Genomic DNA, 20684 nt, shown 5'->3' with positions numbered 1-20684 from the left:
GAGAGGAGAGACAGAGAGGAAGATCTTCCGTCCCATGATTCACTCCCCAAGTGAGCACAACAGCCGCTGCTATGCCAATCCGAAGCCAGGAGACTCTTCCGGGTCTCCCACGCGGGTGCAGGGTCCCAAAGCCTTGGGCCGTCCTCGACTGCTTTCCTGGGCCACAGGCAGGGAGCTGGAAGGGAAGCGGGGCTGCAGGGATAGAACCTGCGCCCATATGGGATCCTGGGTGTGCAAGGCGAGGACCTTAACCACTTGCACCACCGCGCCGAGCCTTGTCTCCACACTTTCTAAACATTTGCATCTACAGCGCCACGAGTATCTCTGTGCCTTTGTTGTCTGTGTGGGGTCACTGGGTCAGGGAACATGGACATTCGGGGGTTCTGCTGCCTCTCCAAGGCCTCGCCAGCAGGCACCATCCCTGAGCCCTGGGTGTAAGAGCTGCAGTCAAAGGGCTTGCTTTCCTGTTTTTCCCAACACAGCCCTCTGAGAGCCGCTGGCTGAAGTTTCTGCACAAGGACTCCCCGGAACTGGAGCTGGGAGGAGGAGTGTGTTTCCATGGACAGTCCTCATCCGACATGGGGGAGTCAGACCCTCCCTTCAGTCAGGAGCTGCCCAGAAAAAGGTGCCAGGCTGTACCCAGTGCCCTCCAGGAGGCTCAGGTGGGGACTGATGAGACAGGCGCTGCTTGCTGACACAGGGATGCTGGCTGAACTCTGTGAGCAGCTCAGACGGTGACCTCAAGGGGTAGGGGCTTAGGGGTGTTGACCGGGACAGGAGGTTTACACTGGTGAAGCAGATACTGCAGACTGCACAGGAGCTCAGCTCTCTGCAGACACCGCCTGAGGCGCCATGGGAGGTAGGTGGACCAGCCATGGGGCAGAGCTGCCTGGCAAGCACAGGACAGCCCATCTGCCATTGGGCTGCAGCTGAGTGGCTGCATGGAGGCTCCCTACCTCCTGTGGCCAGCCAGGGTGCCAGGGAGGCTGCGGGGCACTGTGCTGGCAGGACTGGACTATCCACAGCACTTTCCTGGCTAGTAGGATGGGCCCGGCTCGGTGGCGCAGTGGTTTAGGTCCTCGCCTTGCACACCCAGGATCACATTCAGGCGCTGGTTCTATCCCGGCAGCCCCGCTTCCCTTCTAGCCACGGTGCCTCCAGAGAGCTGGGTTGGGTAGCTGTGTGTCCACCCTGAGGTCCAGACAGCTTGCCTGCCATGCATTTCCTACCCAAGACAGTGTGGCCTTGCTCAGGAGCCACAGCAGGGGTCAGGGGGTCCTGGCCAGGCTAGGTTCCAACGTGTGGCCTTAAACAAGCCAGGTTACCTGGGCCGCTGCACACACAGCCACAGCAGACCCCTCCTGGCTCTCCTGAGACTCCATCCTTTGGTCTCATTCTTCGTGGCCAGGACAAGCACACCATCCCTCCAATTGGATACATAAAGGGGCTCCCTGCCCATGGTGCCCCAAAAGATAGCCCGGCACCTTCCATGTGCAGAGCCTAATGCGAGGGAGGGCCTGAGGCCTGAGGGGAGCTCCCTGACTTGCCAGGGTACCTGCTGCGGCACACTCTATCCTCCTGGAGGGTCTGCCATAACTATGAGTGGTCTCCATGTCTGACCCCTTCCCCACACAGATGTCTGGACAATGTGGTCAATGAGCAGAGTACTTCCCCACCAGTGCCACATCTCCATGCCTTGCTGGCCAGTGGAGACGAGCCTCCCACACAGACAGACATCTTTGACCTCCTCAAAGCCTCCTATGAGGTCAGCACTCCGTGGGGAGGTGTGGGAGGTGACAGCCCTGCACCCCGTGGCTGTGCATTGTCTCACCTAATCATCCCCACCTGCCTGCAGAAATTCAGCAGCCTGTGGGCCAGCGACACTGAGCAGATGCGGTTTAAACAGGCTGAAAGTGATCCAGTCCTTGGAGGACACAGCCAAGAGGAGCGTGGTATGTGGGCGTGGGGGGCTCCCACTCAGGCCTGTCTGTGAGGCAGGACGCACACTCCCCTGCTGCCTCACCACCAGTGTCAGCATTAGGATGTGTGGGACCAGGCAGGGGCATGGCGGGGAGAGGACATGGTCGTTTTATTCTGCTCCCAGATGGGCCAGTGCGAAGCCTGTCTGAAGCCCCGTTCCCCCAAGGCATAGCACCCTCTGTCTCCCAAGCTCTCCCACATGTCCCCTCCCCTCGCCCGGAGCATCCCACAGCTGCCCTCTGAGCACCTGCGTGCCGTGCCTCTGCCTCCAGCCTTCATCCTCCGCATCCCTGGATGGGTGCAGGTGCCCCTGCCACAGGATCTACTCGTGGTCTCTTGACTGCCAACCTCGTTCCCACTTCCCCAGTGCCCCCCACAAACCTTTCAGACACTCTGAGGTCACAAGTGACCGAAACGGATGGCTCCAGCTGACTGAGCGCAGCTGGCTGGTGGTTTCAGGACCCCTTCCCAAGAGCTGGCACCTGGGTCACAGCAGAGGTCCAGACAGGAGGAACTAAACAATGTCCCATGTCCCCCACTCTCAGCCCACTAGGGCACAGACCTCAGGGAGCTTGCACTGAGTGGCGGGCTGGGTGGTGAGAGGCCAGCAGGGCAAGGCCCTGCCCTCAGTGGGATGGCCGACTTGCCACACTGAGGGGCAGCTCGTGCCTTTGCCCTGGTCCCTGTGACAATCTGTCTCCTGCTGCAACAGGCACTTGAGAGTCCCTCAGCCCAGCCTGTCTCTTTCTTCTAGGTCTGAGCCATACCTGGGGACACTGGCTTCTCCACTGAAGAGCTGGAAGACCTTTACATGGTGTTTAAGGTGAGAGCCGAGAACAGGGACGGGACCTGTAACTGTGACCTTGTCTTCCAAAAGCATCCTCAGCACAGAGGTTCCTGCCGGAAGAGAAGGGGTTTGGAAGCATGCGCGCATGCACTTGCTGTGAAGTCTAAGTGGTAGAAGTTAAGCCTTGTTGGAGTTTAGGCAGAACACTCCCTTAGAAAGCACAAGGCAGCTTACAGCAGAAGTTCATGGGCTCAAGGAACTGCAGAGTTGAGGGAGACAGTGTCAGGCCTGGCTGGATCCAGGGACTCAGATGCAGTGTTGTACACTCTCTCACCCTCTGATGTTCTCTGAACTGCGCTTCCTGCAGAGTCCATGGCTGTCTGCAGCTCCAGGGACACGCTATCCACTCAGTAGCCCCAGGACAAGGGAACCTTTCTTCCAAATGATCAGACTGACTCAACTTAGGTACTGGATTCAAGTTAGGTTGGCGTTGACTGTTAGGCAAAAAAGAAAAAAAAAAATTAAGATTTATACTCTAGTGGCTAAATTGTATGCACACCTTCTCACATTGTATGCACTGGGATCCTATGTGGGTGCTGGTTTATATCCTGGCTGTTCCATTTCCCTTCGAGCTCCCTGCTTCTGGCTTGGGAAAAGCAGTCAAGGATGGCCCAAGGCCTTGGGACCCTGCAGCCACATGGGAGACATGGAAGAGGCTCCTGGCTCCTGCCCTCTGATCAGCTTAGCTCCAGCCAGGGAACCAATGGATGGAAGATCTTTTTCTCTCTTTCCTTCTCTCTGGTAAATCTGCCTTTCTATTTAAAAGATATACACATCTTAAAACTGTTCTAAAACAAAAGTGAGTGCCTCCAGGGGCCTGACCCTGCCTTGGCCTTTTCCCGTGATATCCCTGGCCAGTCTGTCCTTCCCTCCCTGTGGGACCGGGGCAGCTGGCCGCAGGGAAGGCTTAGCTGGCCTGGCAATACTCTGAGGAAGCCTGGGACTGGCTCCTGGACCCTCTGCAGCTGTGAGGAGGTCCTGTCCCAGCCCCCTGGAGCCTGCACCGTCCTGGGGAGCCCCTCATCATGCCCTCCTCCTGGCCTTCTCCCACAGGTGGGATGTACCACGGGCACATGACTGAAAAGCTCAAGGTGCTCTACAAGCTGCACCTTCCCCCAGGTGAGCACGTGCCCCCACACCCCTGGATTGTATGAGGCACTGATTGCACTTTAACCTGAAAGACACTGGGTGTTTACAAACTCACCTAAGAATCAGAAAGGACTTGATGACACAGCTGGCGGCCACTCTGTGCTGTGACATCACATGGCAGGCCCAAAGGGGAAACAAATAGTGTGTGTGTCGAAGGACCCACAGGTCCTGCTGACCGTGAAGGCTTAGCTCACAGACCCGGAGGGCCTTGGCTTCCAGTAACAGGCCAAAGCAGCAGGTGTGCTTCCTGTTACACACGGACCCTGGGCAACCTGGGAAGCTTTAAGCTTGTGCTGTGTGCTTCTGGGTGTAGAACCCTGACCTCAGACCCCACAGCACCCCAGGCCCTGCACTGTCACCCACGCTCACTGAGGCAGTTGAGGGCTGGGCTACTTCTGTCCTCGCCTGTCTTCTGGCAGCAGGCCTGGGAGACCAGGGCAGCTTGTTCCTCCCCAGGTTCATGTTCACACGTGAACCGCACAGTGTGGTCCTCCTCCAGCGGATGTGCTGAGCACAGGGTTCATGTCTGTCAAGTTCCTTCCCTCCTGTTAAGCTGTCATAGGTGTGATCCCACGAACGTGACTTTTTCCTAACGAAACCACAGGATTCATCAGTTCTCAGGCTTGTCCATCACACCGCATTGCTGTTTCATATGGGGGAGACTTGTAGTCCGCTGGAAAAAGAAAAAAAAAAAAAAAGCAAACACGGAGCTACTGCTGCTTTCAGTGATCAAGTGGGGAAATGCCCAGGCCCTCCTTGACCGTTGTGCCGGAGGGCAGAGCCCAGGGTCAGGCCAAAGCAGGAGGCTCCGTGCAGGGAACCAGAACCCGGGGCTGCTCCCGCACAAGCACAGGCTGGACCTCGGCAGAGGTGGGCTGCAGTCCCAGCTGGAGAACAATGTGCTCCATGTTGTTATTTCCTGGTTGGCAGAGGCACTACCACAGGAAGATCGGGAAGGAAGCAGAAGCGAGGATACCCAAGAAAAGCGAGCAGGTACAGGCCATTCTCAGGGTCTCAGGGCTGAGGTCTGGGGTTTCATGTGGGCTGTGTCCATCCCCAGTCACTTCTGCAAAGCTCCCCCACTGCCTGGCCCCCAGTTGACAGGCATACCCTGAAGGTCAGTGACATTGGCTGGAGGCCCTGCTGTCCCCTGTGGTGCCTGGTGTCCCCTGTGAAGTTCTCACCTCCTCAGGCCAACCTCTCACAGCCTAGAACACAGCCTCAGGACCATCCTCATCCTATTGAGCCATCCCTTCTTCCAGGCATTCTCCCCATCAGCACCTCCCCAGATGCAGATGCTTTGTAACAGGGCCCATCCCACCCCCTGACCCCAAGCTCAAGCCCTCTTTCTGTCATGGCAGGCCGAGATTAATGTTTTTTCCTCCTGACTCACAGAGGAGAAGGGGACCAGCCCCCCAGACTACCGACACTACCTTCGCATGTGGGCCAAGGAGAGAGAGGCTCAGAATGAGACCATCAAGGATCTGCCCCAAATGAACCAGGTGGGCCAGGCAGGAGGCTGCAGCAGACACCTCTGCAGAACCCTGAGGGACACCGGGGCCCAGCATGCCATGTCAGCACCACGCCCCAGGGTCCACACAGGGTGGCACTCATCACTCACTAGCTCAATTCAGCGCCCAGGAGTCCCAGTGAGGATTCTGGAAAGTCAGGAGCTTGTTGCTCAGGGGCCATTTGCACAGGGACCACTTGTTCAGGTGGAGGGACAGTGGTAGGTCTGAGCAGCCCTGGGGAAGGTTACCCCACAGCTGCTTCCTCACACTCCCTGCCCAGGCACCCTGTGCACATAGGCTTGTCTGCTCTCCACTTCCTGCTCTATGCGGACAGGAGCTTCTTTGTCTTCCCAAGGGTCTCCCAGGCAGGAAGGGGCAACCCCTGGGTTCAGCTGCAGAAAGTAGCCAGAGGCAGTCCCTGAACTACAGCCTGCCCTTAGTGCTTGGGCTGGGCTGGCCCTGGCTATGCCCAGAGGGGCCCTGTGAGCCTAAGCCTTCTCCAGCCTGAGGAATGGGTGGTCTCACCCCTCTCTCAGGCCAGGATGTGGTTTAGAGACCCAAGACCACCCTCACCCCCTCAGCAGCACCCTCTGCGAGCTTCCCTGAAGGTCAGAGTTGAAAGTGCTTTCACTCAGGAGCTAGAAGGCCAAGGGTGAGGCCAGACCCCAGGGAGGAAGCCATGGTCAAGGCTGGGTTCACACAGCCATGCATCTCCAACAGCAGAACCACATGTCGGGGGAGAGAGCCCAGCTCAGAGCTGCTGTCCACTGCAGGGGGAGAGCCCGGCAGCGCAGAGTGACTGCTTAGGTCCCTCCCGACTCTGAGCCTCCACATTCCCGTGTGTGAAGTAAGACTAGAGCACTGGTCTGGCACCGATAAACAGGACCACATCCTGGCACCAGTCCCAGTGGCCAGCAGCATGCGTGGAGTGAACACCAGGGCCATCTTACCATCTCCTTGTTCTGCCTTCCCCCTTGATAGGAGCAATTCATTGAGCTGTGCAAGACTCTATACAACATGTTCAGTGAGGACCCCCTGAGGCAGGACATGTACCACGCCATTGCCACAGTGGCCAGCCTCCTCCGCATCGGCGAGGTGGGGAAGTTCTTCAGTCCCAGTGTCAAGAAGCCCACGGGTGGCACTCCCAGCAGGGACCAGGGCAGTTCCACCGAGGATGAGTCCCCACTACCAGCAAGGGAAACCCCTCAGGCTCAGTACAGGAGCTCCAGCCGCCAGCCATGGGGCATCCCCAGTCACCTGCAAGGGAACCCCTCAGAACCCAGTACAGGAGTGCCAGATACGGGGGCTCCTCAGTCACCTGCAAGGGAATCCCGTCAGGCCCCAGTACAGGAATGCCAGCCGACAGCCACGGGGGACCCCTGGACCAAAGCTGGTGGAGACACCCACCTTGGAAAAGTGCCACAGGAGAGACAGATGGTGGTAGAGGGGGGCAGTGGAGAGGGGCAGGGCTCACCCTCCCAGCTCCTGTCTGACGATGAAACCAAATACAACATATCCATGTCCTCCTACTCAGTGGTCAGCATGGGCTCCCTGCAGTGTGAGAACCCCACAGCCACTGCCCGCATTGGGAACACCATGGAGCAGACTGGTGCATCTCCTTCAAGCAGATCCTGGCCTCCATCCTGCCGGAGTCTGTGCTGGTCAACTTCTTTGAGAAAAGGGTGGACATTGGACTCAAGATGAAGGACCAGAAGAAAGTAGAGAGGCAGTTGAGTGCCTCCAGTGAGCACGAGCCATCTGTTGCTCTGGGCTGAGCCCCTTGGCTGAGTGATTCTGGCCGAGGCCTCTGTCCCTCCCTCCTTCCCTTTGCAGTTTCTCATTAAAGACACAGCCCTCCTGCTCCCCCTTGGAAGCAGTGAGTTGTAAGTGAAAGGAAGGCTGATGCCAACACAGCTGCCTTAGAAAGAGTCTCTGGGTCTGCATCCCCTAGCACAGGCCAGTCCTGGGAACCAAGAATAAGTGGCAGCTCCTCCATTCCTCTCTGCCTGTGGCCTAGGAAGGCAGGAGAGGACAGCCCAAAGCCTTGAGACCCTGCACCCATGTAGGAGACTTGGAAGAAGCTCCTGCCTTCTGGCTTTGCATTGGCTCAGCTCTGGATATTGCGGCACTTGTTGAATAATCCAGTGCTCTCACTAGGGGAGTGAATCATCAGATGGCAGATCTTCCCCTCTGTCTCTCCTCCTCTCTGTATATCTGACTTTCCAATAAATAAATAAATAGTTTTTTAAAAGAAAAGAAAATCATGATTAGGTGTACATTGTTGATCATTATTTATGGTTAATAGTATTTATACTTATCTTTAACCTGAAAATAGGAAAGCAAATGAGAAATGACTCAAAACAGTAAGGAAATCTAATACAGTGGGTGCAAACAAAACTAACACAATCTCCACAAGTTAATCTGCCTTTTATATAACAAACAACTAGTTACATGGAAGACCCAGAAGAGCTCGTGGCTTCAGCCGGCTTGCCTGGCACAGCTGCTGCAGCCAGATGGGAAAGGAAGCAGCAGATGGTAATCTGTGTCTCCCTCCTTCTGTCACTCTGCCTGGTAAAGCCACAAAACAGCAGCTTTGAGCTCTGTCTCACTCAGCCTTTCCAGAAGTAGTCATTTCTGGAAATCTGCAGATGTGGCTCTGGCACAATGGCTCAACTGGCTAATCCTTCACCTCCAACTGTAGCATCCAAGTGGGTGCTAGTTCATGTTCCAGCTGATTCACTTGCCATCTAGCTTCAGGCTAATGGCTTGGGAATGCAGTAGAGGATGGCCCATAGCCTGGGGCCCCTGCACCCATGTGGGAGACCTGCAGGAGGCTCCTGGCTCTAGACTGGCTCAGTTCTAGCCATTGCAGCCATTTGGGGAGTAAGCAGTGGATGGAAGAGCTTTGTCTCTTCTCTCTAGAAATCTGATTTTCCAATAAAGTAAACTTTTAAAAAACCTGCATATGCGTAACTACTGGAATTGAACTCACTGGGGAGCAAGTGAGAGATGGTATGTCATGTAAGATCTTTACAGCTGAATGCTTCTGTCTGCCATCTATTAGATGATGAAACAATTTGATCTTTCCAGAGCTCAGCATTCTAGGCTCTGTAAGAGGGAAATGCTCCTGAATTCAGGGGAGGGGCTCTTGCAAAGAAATGGGAGAATGCCCGTGATGCAGATCTACGGCTGCGTTATCCTCCTCTGGGTTCGAATCCTTTTTCAGAGTTGAAAATGACCATGAGAACTGCACTACATTATCCACGTGCAGCAACTTAAAGATGCAAATAATTTCCATTCCACCAACTCTCAGAATACACTGAAATAGGGAAGTAATACATGGGCTCAGCTCAGGCCGTTGCTATTTGGGGAGTGCACCAGTGGAATTTCTCTCTCTCCTCTAGGAAACTCTTGTTTTTCAAATAAAAATAAAGCGGCTTTTAAAACGATGTGTTTCTTTTGGGCCCAGTGTGATAGCATAGTGATTAAAGTCCTCACCTTGCACGTACAGAGATCCCATATGGTAGCTGGTTCTAATCGCAGCAGCCCTGCTTCCCATCCAGCTCCCTGCTTGTGGCCGCAGAGGGCAGAAGAGGATGGCCCAAGTCCTTGGGACCCTGCACCCAGGTAGGAGACGCACAATAGCTCCTGGCTCCTGGTTTTGCACTGGCTCAGCTCTGGCTGTTACGGTCGCTTGAGGAGTGAATCATCAGACAAAGGGTCTTCCTCTCTGTCTCTCTTCCTCTCTGTAGATCCTTTTGAAAAGACGCATTTATTTTTGTTTTAAAGGCAGATCTACAGAGACAAGCAGGGACGGAAAGAAAGATCTTCCATCTGCTAGTTCATTCCTCAAGTGGCCACAACTGAACTCATCTGAAATTAGTAGCCAAGAACTTCTTCCGGGTCTCCCACATGGGTGCCAGGTCCCAAGGCTTTGGGTCATCCTCAACTATTTTCCCAGGCCACAAGCAGGGAGCTGGACAAGAAGTGGAGCAGCCAGGACTACAACTGGTGTCCAAAAGGGATCCTGGTGAGTGTAAGACCAGGACTTTCATCAACAGGCTACTGCGCCAGGCCCATAAATAAAACTTTAAGAAGAAGAAAATTAAAAATCTCTTGAGGCCCTAAAGTAGTTCTTATCTAAAATGCCTAGCCTTTAATGCTAACAGATACCCACTCAATAGCTGCATCTGGGGGGCAGGGTAAGAGCTGTTTCTCTCAAGAGACTGGCATCATGGGGAGAGCATTTGATACAAAAAGTGCTTTTACCCCCAAAGTCTACTGGCTGTTTAACACACATCTTACAGAAGTCAGTCTTACAGACGCCAGGACACAGCCGACCAGCACAGGACCAAGAAGGGGTGTCCTTTAGAAGGACACAGGCAGCGCCAGCCGGCAGGAGAGGACAAGCTGTGAGGCTGGTTGGGGCACAGGTGGAAGCAGAGCCCCAGGATGTGGTGACAGGACGCCCATGGCGGGGAGGGGTGCTTCTCCCATGAGAAGCCTGAGGGGCACTGCGGGGTCCCGGGATGCCACCCCCACCCCGCCTGGGTCCCACAAGGTTCCCCAAATGTCACTAGACTTCACCAGAGCCCGCCTCTGCAGAAGCCACTACTCCCCCAAACCTACACCAGAGAGGCCGGGACGACGCCGGAGGGACGCGACCCCACACCACACCTGCCACCCGCGGGAGGCCGGCGCCCAGCCCACCTGGTGCGCTTGGAAGAGGCCGCAGCTGCAGCACCTGAGGACGCGGCAGCGCTGAGGCGGCGCCATGGGGCCTCCCACCCAGAGCCTCCCGCTCCCGCGCTCCCCTGCGCCCTCTTCCGGCCGTGCGCCTGCGCGCTCTGCCGGCCCGCCCCGCCCCCACAGGCCTCTGCTGGCCCAGGGGCGCCATCCCCACTTGAGGGGATCCGGAGGTTGTGGCTGCCCCAGCTGCACTTAGGGCCTTGGGTCGCAGTCAGCCGTTCACGGACTTGGCGGCTCTCCCAGGGCATTTCCTCCGGGTCGCGGTTGCCCATTGCTGTCCTCTGCGCAGGATCGCCAGGGAACAGAAGAGCCGGGAAGGCTCCCCACACTGCGTCCAGAGACCCCTGAGGATGGAAACCCACACCGGGCACCTTGGAAAGGATGGGGCTACTTAGATAGGACAGTGGAAAATTTCCCAACGCTTAGCCCTTTGAAGAGTCTCCTCTGAGTCCCCTCAGCGCATGCTGCTGCCAGAAGAAAACAAAAATGGGGGACAAAACCAAAAACATCAGAAAGCAGCCTGGACATCCACTGATTCCTAGGGCGGGAACCCTAAACCTAAACCCAAGCCCAGCCCCAACCCCAAACCTAACCTTTGTCATTTGTGAGCTTGCAGCTCAGCCCCTGGGCCACAGCACTGAATTAGGCCACATTCTTGCAGAACCCTCCTCAAGGTGTAGGTTTCTTTGAGAAAAGACCCTGAATTGTTACTTAGAACTACAGGGAAACAAAAGCTTGATTTGGACCAGGAGGATGGTTATTAATTAGAAGGTCTCCTAAAATAGCTTAGTTCTCCGAACTTGCCAGGTAGGGGCCATCACTCCTACTCCATCTTTCTCATCCCTGTTGTTAGACAAAGGAAATGTGGCCTGGGGGAGAGTGGACTGCAATATTCCTGTGCTGGGAATCTTTGTAACAAGCAGGTGAGCCTCAGCCAATGACATCAGCCCAGATTCTCTTCCTGGCAGACAGCTAAAAGTTTCCAGGAAGACAGGCAACTTTGTAACAAGCAGGTGAAGCTGTTTTTGTTCCTCCCTTCTCTTTGCTTTCCACAAAGAGTGTGCTGAGGTCTTAGAGCTGGTGCTTCACCCTTTTTAAAAAACTGCCTCATTCAACTTGTCTACTGTTTTTTTTTTTCCTTTTCACACCAACTTAATATTAAAAATGTGTTTTCATTTTGTGTAGAATTGATTTACATCTTAAAGAATCTAATACAGGTTAGTTGAAATGGCAATTCTTATATACACTGGCAAATCATATCATGTTTTAGGTTTAGGATATTGCCCTTAAGTCACTATCAAGCAAAGGTTTGTTTTGGTGCAGCAAGTGAAGCCACCATTGAGATGCCTGCATCCCATCTCGAGAGTCCCATTGGAGTCCCCGCTACTCCTCTTCTGATTCAGCTTCTTACCAAGGCATCCTGGGAGGCAATGGATGATGGTTCAGGTGCTTGGACACCTGCAACCCCTGTGGGAAATTCAGAGGGACTTCCAGGTTCCCTGCTTTGGCTACACCCACTCTGGGGAATTAATCAGCAAGCAGGAGATATCTTTCTGTCTCTCTCTGCCCTTCAACTCAATGAAAATAATAAGCAATATAAAAAAGTTCATTCTGAATTTGAATAAAGAAGAAAGTATAGGTTTAAAGACTCACACAAACACATAAATATCAGTGATACGAGTTTTGTGTAAGGACTTACTGCATCAGTTTTAAAAGGTTGTTCTTTTGGGGGCCTGGTGTGGCAGTCTAACAGGTAAAGTCCTTGTCTTGCATGTGCCAGGATCACATACCGGTGACAATTCACATCCCAGCAGCCCCGCTTCCAGTCCAGCTCCCTGCTTGCAGCCTGGGAAGGCAGTTGGATACTGCTCAAAGCCTTGGCACCCTGCATCTGCCTGGGAGACCCCGAGGAGGCTCTTGGCTCCTGGCTTTGGATCTGCTCAGCTCTGGCTGTTGCAGCTGCTTGAGGAATGAATCAATGGATGGGAGATCTTTCTGCGTGTCTCTGTTCTTCTCTGTATTATCTGACTCACCCACCCCCAAAAAAGTTGTTTTTTCAGTTTTCTGTTTTATGCACCCTTGGTAGTTTCTGAGAAATCTATGGAAATTTTCAGTAAAGCAAACTCCCCATGGCAGGCTGCTTAGGCTAACACTGTGTCCTTGCTGTGGGTGGAGTTTGTGTCCACTCTAGGTGGAAGCTCACTTTGTCTTGATCAATAGGGGGAGGCTGCAGTTAACAGCCCTAGGTCTGTGTTTTTTTGATCATTTGTTTGTTTGTTTTTGGTATGGAAATAAAAAGTGAGACTGGCATGGCAGTTCAAGAAGGTAGTCAGGTCCAGGCTGTGCCACTTCCCATCCAGCTCCCTGCTGGTGACCTGGGAAAGCAGTAGAAGATGGCCCAAGGCCTTTGGACCCTGCCCCCATGTGGGAGACCCAGAAGAAGCTCCTGACTCCAGGCTTGGAATCAGCTTAGCTCTGGCTATTGCAGACATTTGGGAAGAGAACCAGCAAATGGAAGATCTGTTTCGGTCTCTCCCTTGCTCTGTAAATCTGCCTTTCAAATAAATGAACAAACCTTGAAAATCAAAAGGAAGGAAATAAATGTGACAAAGTAGACCTACTCTTTCAAACCTTGGGACTTATAAATTTTAAAATTTCCCTTTTGATTCCTTAACGAACTCTCATTCATTCAATTCCATGTTATTTGGCCTCCATGTATCTGTTTATAGTTTCTAGTCTCTTACTGATTTATACTTTATTTCCACTGTATTGCTTAATTTGCTGAGCCTTCTCTTGTTGACTGGATCCCTTTATCACTGTGTAGTGGTCTTCTATGTCCTTTGTTACAGTGTTGGTCTGATAAATGTGCACCTTCTTCTGCCTGCTTTTGGTTCCCATTTGCATGGACTCTTTGTAGAGAACTGTGTTTCTTGAAAGAAACCCGCATTGTTGGGTCTGTTTGGGCTTTTCTTCAACATCAAGCCAATCATTTCTTTCACTTGGTGAACCTAGAACATGAAATTGAAGATATTATTCCTAGGCAATAACTGATCACATCATCAAAATGCTGCTTCAGGCCTGGCGGAGTGGCCTAACTGCTAAAGTCCTCACCTTGTACACGCTGGGATCCCATATGGGCGCCAGTTCTAATCCCAGCAGCTCCACTTCCCACCCAGCTCCCTGCTTGTCGACTGGGAAAGCAGTCAAGGACAGCCCAAAGCTTTGGGACTCTGCACCTGTGTGGGAGACCCGGAAGAAGTTCCTGGATCCTGGTTTCAGATCGGCATAGCATCGGCCATTGCGCTCACTTGGGGAGTGAATCATGGGACAGAATATCTTCCTCTCTGTCTCTCCTCCTCTCTGTATATCTGACTTTCCAAAAAATAAATAAATCTTTAAAAAAGAAATGCTGCTTCTACTCAATGCATTTTATTGTTCTGCCAGCGCATGTGGTAATTGTACACTTTTTTTCTCTCTCTCTCTTTTTTTTTTTAGACCTCGTGAAATATTTTTATAAAATTGGGCTGGTGGGGCCCGGTTCGGTGGCGCAGTGGTTAAGGTCCTTGCCTTGCATGCCCCAGGATCACATATGGGCACCGGTTCTATCCCGGCAGCCCTGGTTCCCTTCCAGCTCCCTGCCTGTGGCCCGGGAAAGCAGTCGAGGATGGCCCAAAACTTTGGGACCCTGCACCCGTGTGGGAGACCCTGAAGAGGCTCCTGGCTTCGGATTGGCATCGGCCATTGCGCTCACTTGGGGAGTGAATCATCGGACGGAAGATCTTCCTCTCTGTCTCTCCTCTCTGTGCATCTGATTTTCCAATAAAAAAAATAATAAAAATAAATCTTTAAAAAAAAAAAACATTACAACAGTAACATCACAATTGAGTTTGTAAGTGTGTGTGAATAGGAGTGTTCAATCAGCTATCCCACAGCAAGCTTCTGGCACTTCTTTGTTGTTCTACAAGTAAAATGCTTCTCAGTCCCAAGTGGGAAAGAGCCACAGAGAAGGACTTTACTTGGTGGTCCTCTTGCTGTGGCCCAAGGAGCTGCCTTCCCTTCCCTCAGCCTGAAGGCCTGCTTGGTCCACCCTGTCCCAGGCAGAATACCCAGCTCCTCTGCTTGCAGCCAGAATTCCAGGAGCAGAAGAGCAGACATGAGCTGCCCACACCACTGCTGCTTCTCTAGTCGGTCCTGGGACTCCTAGCAGCTACCCGGGAAGCACATTGCCCAGTGCCCAAGGCAGTGTGGAAAGCACTGAGCTGAATGAGGAAGCTAGGCTCACTGCTCTCTTGCCTGCATCCCATGCCTGCACGCAAGAAACCTGGCCTGAGGATGCCCTCCCTGGTTTCCACAGCTCTGGGAAGCCTCCCCACGGGAAAGCACACAATGGACCCAGTGGACAGGAAGCAGAGAATGAAGCCGGAAGCCGGAAGTGGGTAGAAAGCATGAGGTCTGCCTTGGTCCTCCAAAGGCCTTTGAATCCCCAGGAGTGGGGCTGCATGGGCAGGTGCCAGGGCAGGAGACAGGGTGAAGCCCAGCTCGCTGCAGGCCCGGAGGGCTGGAGCAAGGTCCCCATGTCACTTGGCGAAATGCAGAATGCAGTCAAGGGCCAAGGCACAGAGAGAAGCAGTTCTGTGCTCTGGATCTCAGTGGGGAACCCTGGCCTGAGGGGAAGGCTCGGCCGCCCCTGTCCACCACGTCAAGCCGCCAGCGCCCCACAGCAGCCAGGGCCCTTCGCTGTCACGACCACGGGCGGCAGCGGGTTCCCCACGCGCCCCAGGCGCGCCAGCTCCGCCCCGCGGCCCACCCGCCTCGCTCCGTGCTCGCGCCGCCCTCAACACTCCAACGGAAACGTCTCGGAGCTCCCAAGAGCGTCGAACGCACCCCCCACACTGAGCGCCGCCGTGCACCTTCAGGACCAAGGAAGGAACCCCGGCATTCAGTGCAGCTTGACCCCGGTAGGGGCCCAGCCCCTCGGACCAATCAACCCCACACCCAGTACCCTACTCCCCACACCCGGTACCCTACTCCCCACATCCAGTACCCTACTCCCCAGACCCATCTGCTCTCTGAACTGAGTCCACAGGCGGGCGGGGGAAGCTCTCAGAGGCTTCCCCCGCCGCCAGCGGCAGGGGCTCCCACCCCACCCCGCAAGGCCGGGAGCCTCTTGCTTTCTGAGGGCTCAGCCCTCAATGGGCTCATTTCCAACCTTCTCCTCTGAGGTGGTCCTCAGAGGAAGCAGCTGCTGCCGCCCCAGGCCGCACCCGCTGGACCTGGAGAGGCAGGCCTTGTGTTGCTGAGGATGGCTGCTGCCAGGGGATGCCTGGCACTCCTTGCAGCAGTGCCCCAAGCGCTGCAGCAGGGTCTGCAGCAGGCCCTGTGGAAGTTGCTGCATTACCTATGGGCCCCGCTGGCCCGGCCCCTGGCTTGGGTTCAGCAGAGGGCAGTATCAGGCCGCGCCCCAGAGGAGAGGGGCCCTACAAGCAGCAATGAGAGGGCATTTAAGCCCAGGGGCAGCCCCATAGGCTCAAATGAGCAGGACACACAGGACAGTAGCTCCCAGGCCAGTGGCAGGGCCCCTTCTGCTGTCAGTCACCTGAGCGTCAATAGGGGCCTGGATTCCTTTGTTCCCAAGCCAGGGCCTCTGAGGAAGACTACAAATCCTGAGAGATGGAGGAGGGAACCTGAATGCCCCTTCAGGGTGACATACACCCAGCACAACACCCTCACCAGCTCCTACAGCTCCAACATGGAGACCTGGCTACTCAGGGCAATCGGGTCCCGAGCTCCAGTCAGGGCATCACAGGGCAAGATCCTCAAGAAACGCCCTCAGGTGGGCATCGCTGCCACCAGGTTTGCCCACAGGAACATCCTACAAAAGAAGGCTGTTGGTTGGGCCAAACCTGCATGGAAGCAACAGAACAAGACCCCCAAGGAAGGCCAAATCAACAGAGTCCACTCTTACATGGATCATAGGAACATCTCACAGAAGCCTGCCAGACAAAATACCAATGAGCCACGGACCAAGACATGCAAGGACGGTCGGCTGCTCAGGGCCTCAGTCTACAGAGCGCTTCACAGGAACATCCCCAGTGGCAGAACCTCATCAGGCTTTAGGCACCTGCATGTAAAAGATGGCATGGCTTCCTTTGTGCCCAGGTCTGAACCTCTGAGAAGAACCCCAAAACCTGAGAGACAGAAGAGGGAACCCAAGTTCCCCTTCAGGGTGACCTGCACCAAGTCCAACCCCAGCACCAGCTCCTACAGCTCCACCAAGGGGCCCTGGAGGCTCTCAGCAATCAGGGTCCGAGCTCCTGTCAGGGCATCACAGGCCAAGACCACTAAGGAACGCACTCAGGGGGTCACTGTAGCCTCCAGGGTGCCACACAGGGATATCCCAGAGGCCAAGGCTGAGGGCAAACCTCTCCAAACACCACATGTCAACACCCCTGGAGATGGGCAGGAGGACAGGGTCCCCTCCTCTACTGAGCCCTGCAACAACCAACAGAAGGCTGAGGGCGAACATGGTGGTAGACTACATGACAAGACCTGCAAAAAAGGTCAGGTGGCTTGCACCAGCGGCTTCAGAGCAACCAACAGCAGCATACTGCTGGAGAGCTCTGCAGCTAAACCCACCAGTGGACAACATGACAAGAACTCAGACAAAGGCCTGCCAGCAAGCACACGCACCGAGGAAGCAACCCACGGGTTGATTGATGAGAAGAGGAATGCTATAGCAGCCCCTGCCACAGCACCACAAGTGAAGACCAGAAATGAAGATGTGCAGGGAGTAATAACCCTCCTGAAAGAATATGAAGAAAAAGCATTCCACTCCAAGATGCTCAGAAAAAACTCCCAGAAAAGTGTGGGAACTCCAGCCAATAAAACATATCCACTAACCAATGAGACAAGGCCACAGGATGGTCTCCCAACCAAGAAGGAATACATCTCTTCAAGATACAAAACAATCTCACAGGGGAAGTCTGTGGCAACCCCGGCTCTGGAGCCACAGGCCAAGACAACCGGCAAAGACTTCCAGGCTGGAGTTCGAGACTCCAGGGCATCACGAAGGGACTGCAGACGGAAGAAAAAGGCTGTGACTGAATATGCATGTATGGCACAACATGCAGAACTGTCTGAGGGAGGCCAAGACAAATCTCCCACCAAAAGCAACAGTGTGGGCATCTCTGCCTCGGCACCTCTCATGAAGACTCCTGAGGAAGGCTCGCAGGCAGAAAGCAAAAACCTGGAAGGCCTGCCAGCAAGGCTCCACACATGCCCTGGGCACAGCTCTATTGCCCATGCTGAGACTACAGGTGCCTCTGGCCTGGCACCACAGCCCGAGCATCCCCAGGAGAAACTGCAGCCTGGTACCACAGCCTCCACTGCCCTGCACAAGAACACTCAGTCTAAGAAGCAGGCAACTGGTAAACTCACCTGTGGACCCCAGAACAAGAAAACCGGCAAAGTCTCAGAGGCCAGTGTCATGGTCTCTGCTAAAAAAAGCCACGTCCCACAAGACACAATTGTGGACGACGGTTCCTTGGCACCGTTTGCTGACATCACTGAGGAAGCCCCACAGTCTGCAACTCCAGCATCCAGTACACCACAGTGCAATATCCAGGTCACGACAAATGATATTTTCGAACCTGCCAGGACACATGTCTCGTTCCCCAATGCTGGCACACAGTCCAGATCCCCTCCCTCAATTACACATGGCAACATCCCACATGAAAAGTCTGTGGGCCAATTGATCTCTGCACCACTTGATAACCCTCCTGAGCAATTCCTGCTCACTGGTGCTGCAGCCTCTTTGGTGCCCCAGGAGGAGAATAAAACTGCTGGTGTTTCTGTCTCAACACCACTTACACAGACCTGTGAAGAAAGGTCTCAGGAAACAACGACCCCTGTGGAAGGCTGGCATGACGGAATCTCCAGCTCTGCAGTACACAGCAACAACGTGCAGAAGGCTGCTGGCACACCCACCCGGGCGTCACCGGCTGAGACCCCCGGGGAAGGCCTGCTAGTTGGCTCCACCACCTCTGAGGGGCCGCACAGCGACATCCGCAGGAGGAAGGCTGCAGACAAATATGCCTGGGAGTCACTTGCAAACATCCCCAAGAAAGTCTCTCGGGGAGCAAAGATTTCCATGGAAGCCACACAAGAGAGAGTACCTGACTCCACAGAACATAGGGACACCACGCAGGAGAAAGCTGCTGCCAAACCCACCCAGGAGCCAGATGCCAAAACCCATGAGGCAGGCTGGCTGGTTGGTGCCCAAGCCTCCAGGGCACCACACAGCGATATCCCCAGTGGCAGAACCTCATCAGGCTTTAGGCGCCTGCATGCCAAAGAGGTCCTGGCTTCCTTTGTGCCCGGGTCTGAACCTCTGAGAAGAACCCCAAAACCTGAGAGACAGAAGAGGGAACCCGAGTTCCCCTTCAGGATGACCTGCACCAAGTCCAACCCCAGCACCAGCTCCTACAGCTCCACCAAGGGGCCCTGGAGGCTCTCAGCAATCAGGGTCCGAGCTCCTGTGTGGGCATCACAGGCCAAGACCACTAAGGAACGCACTCAGGGGGTCACTGTAGCCTCCAGGGTGCCACACAGGGATATCCCAGAGGCCAAGGCTGAGGGCAAACCTCTCCAAACACCACATGCCAACACCTCTGGAGATGGGCAGGAGGACAGGGTCCCCTCCTCTACTGAGCCCTGCAACAACCAACAGAAGGCTGAGGGCGAACATGGTGGTAGACTACATGACAAGACCTGCAAAAGAGTTCAGGTTTCTCGCACCAGGATCTTCACAGCAGCACTAATTAAAATACTGCTAGAGAGCTCTGCAGCTAAACCCACCAGTGGACAACATGACAAGAACCCTGACAAAGGCCTGCCAGCAAGCACACACACCAAGGAAGCAACCCGCAGCTGGATCCATCAGAAGAGGACAGTTATTGGCGTTCCTGCCACAGCACCACATATCAGGATCACTAATAAAGACATGCAGGGAATAACCACCCCCCTGAAAGACAAGGTAGAAAAAGCATTCCACTCCAAGATGCTCAAGAAAAACTCCCAGAAAAGTGTGGGAATTCCTGCCAGGAAAACACAGGCAATGACAGCTGACATAGAACCACAGGACGGTCTCGTAGAAACCATGGAAGACAACTCTTCAAGATACAAAAAATTGTCAAAGGGGAAGTCTGTGGCAACTCCTTTTATGATTCCACAGGCCAAAACACCTGGCAAAAACCTGCATGCTGGTGTTCCAGACTCCAAGGTATTCCACAAGGACAGCAGGCAGAAAAGAAAGGCTGCGGCTGAATATGCATGTATGGCACAACACGCAGAACTGTCTGAGGGAGGCCAAGACAAATCTCCCACTTCTCAAGGCCCGTATTGGGCCATGCCCAAGAGGAAGGTCATGGGCTCACCTTCCTCGGCACAACACATGCACAACTCAGACACACAGGTCGGAGCCCCCAAATCCAACAAGCTCAGCAACACTGTGTACCAGCAGATGGTGGACAAACTCGCCAAGCTGTCTATTGCCAAATCACCCAAGAAGCACCGAAGGACCAGTGCCCCTGCGTCCCGGAAGTGGCACAGAGACACCAACAGAAACAGGAGCAGTGTGGTCATCTCTGCCTCGGCACCTCTCATGAAGACTCTTGAGGCAGGCTCGCAGGCAGAAAGCAAGAACCTGGAAGGCCTGCCAGCAAGGCTCCTCACATGCCCTGGGCACAGCTCTATTGCCCATGCTGAGACTACAGGTGCCTCTGGCCTGGCACCACAGGCCGAGCATCCCCAGGAGAAACTGCAGCCTGGTACCACAGCCTCCACTGCCCTGCACAAGAACACTCAGTCTAAGAAGCAGGCAACTGGTAAACTCACCTGTGGACCCCAGAACAAGAAAACCGGCAAAGTCTCAGAGGCCAGTGTCATGGTCTCTGCTAAAAAAAGCCACGTGCCGCAGGACACAATTGTGGGCGACGGTTCCTTGGCATCATTTGCTGACATCTCAGAGGGAGGTCCTGAAGAAGCAGTGACCATCGCACAAGGCCAGGATGAAAGCAGCAATGCCTCTTCAGATAAGAGCAACATCCCACAGGAGAAGGCTGAGGGAGCTCCTGGCGTAGTGCCACAGGCCATGACACCTGACGTAGGCCCACGGGCTGGGACCCCAGCCACCACTGTGCTGCACAGCAACATTGACCTTGAGAAGGCAGTGGTGGGTGACCTCGCCCATGCACCTCACAGACAGGAATTCCAGAAACTCTCCAAGGCCAGTTCCACGGTCTCCGTGGAAAACAACCACGCACCACAAAAGACAGTTGCAGATGACTGGTCCTTGGCAACATTTTCAGACAACATCGACCAAGGCCTGCAGGAAAGAAAGAACTCCCTGCAAGGCCGGGAAGTTAGGGCTTACACATCTCCACAAGAGA

At 54.4% G+C, this 20684-nt stretch overlaps 1 pseudogene across 1 annotated transcript; it reads left to right on the top strand.

Moving 5' to 3' along the window:
* Positions 1-852: 852 nt before the first annotated feature.
* On the top strand, positions 853-7506 carry LOC121155196 (annotated as a pseudogene). The gene is made up of 9 exons (XR_005883637.1): positions 853-859; positions 1551-1765; positions 1856-1952; positions 2735-2831; positions 3881-3946; positions 4907-4969; positions 5372-5478; positions 6469-6696; positions 6826-7506. The product of XR_005883637.1 is annotated as a TBC1 domain family member 9B-like (transcript).
* The last annotated feature ends 13178 nt before the right edge of the window (positions 7507-20684 follow it).

This window comes from Ochotona curzoniae, unplaced genomic scaffold (genome assembly GCF_017591425.1).
Source record: "Ochotona curzoniae isolate NIBS_2020 unplaced genomic scaffold, NIBS_Ocur_1.0 contig_2870, whole genome shotgun sequence".
Lineage (NCBI taxonomy): Eukaryota > Metazoa > Chordata > Mammalia > Lagomorpha > Ochotonidae > Ochotona > Ochotona curzoniae.
This window is presented reverse-complemented; position numbering and strand designations above follow the sequence as displayed.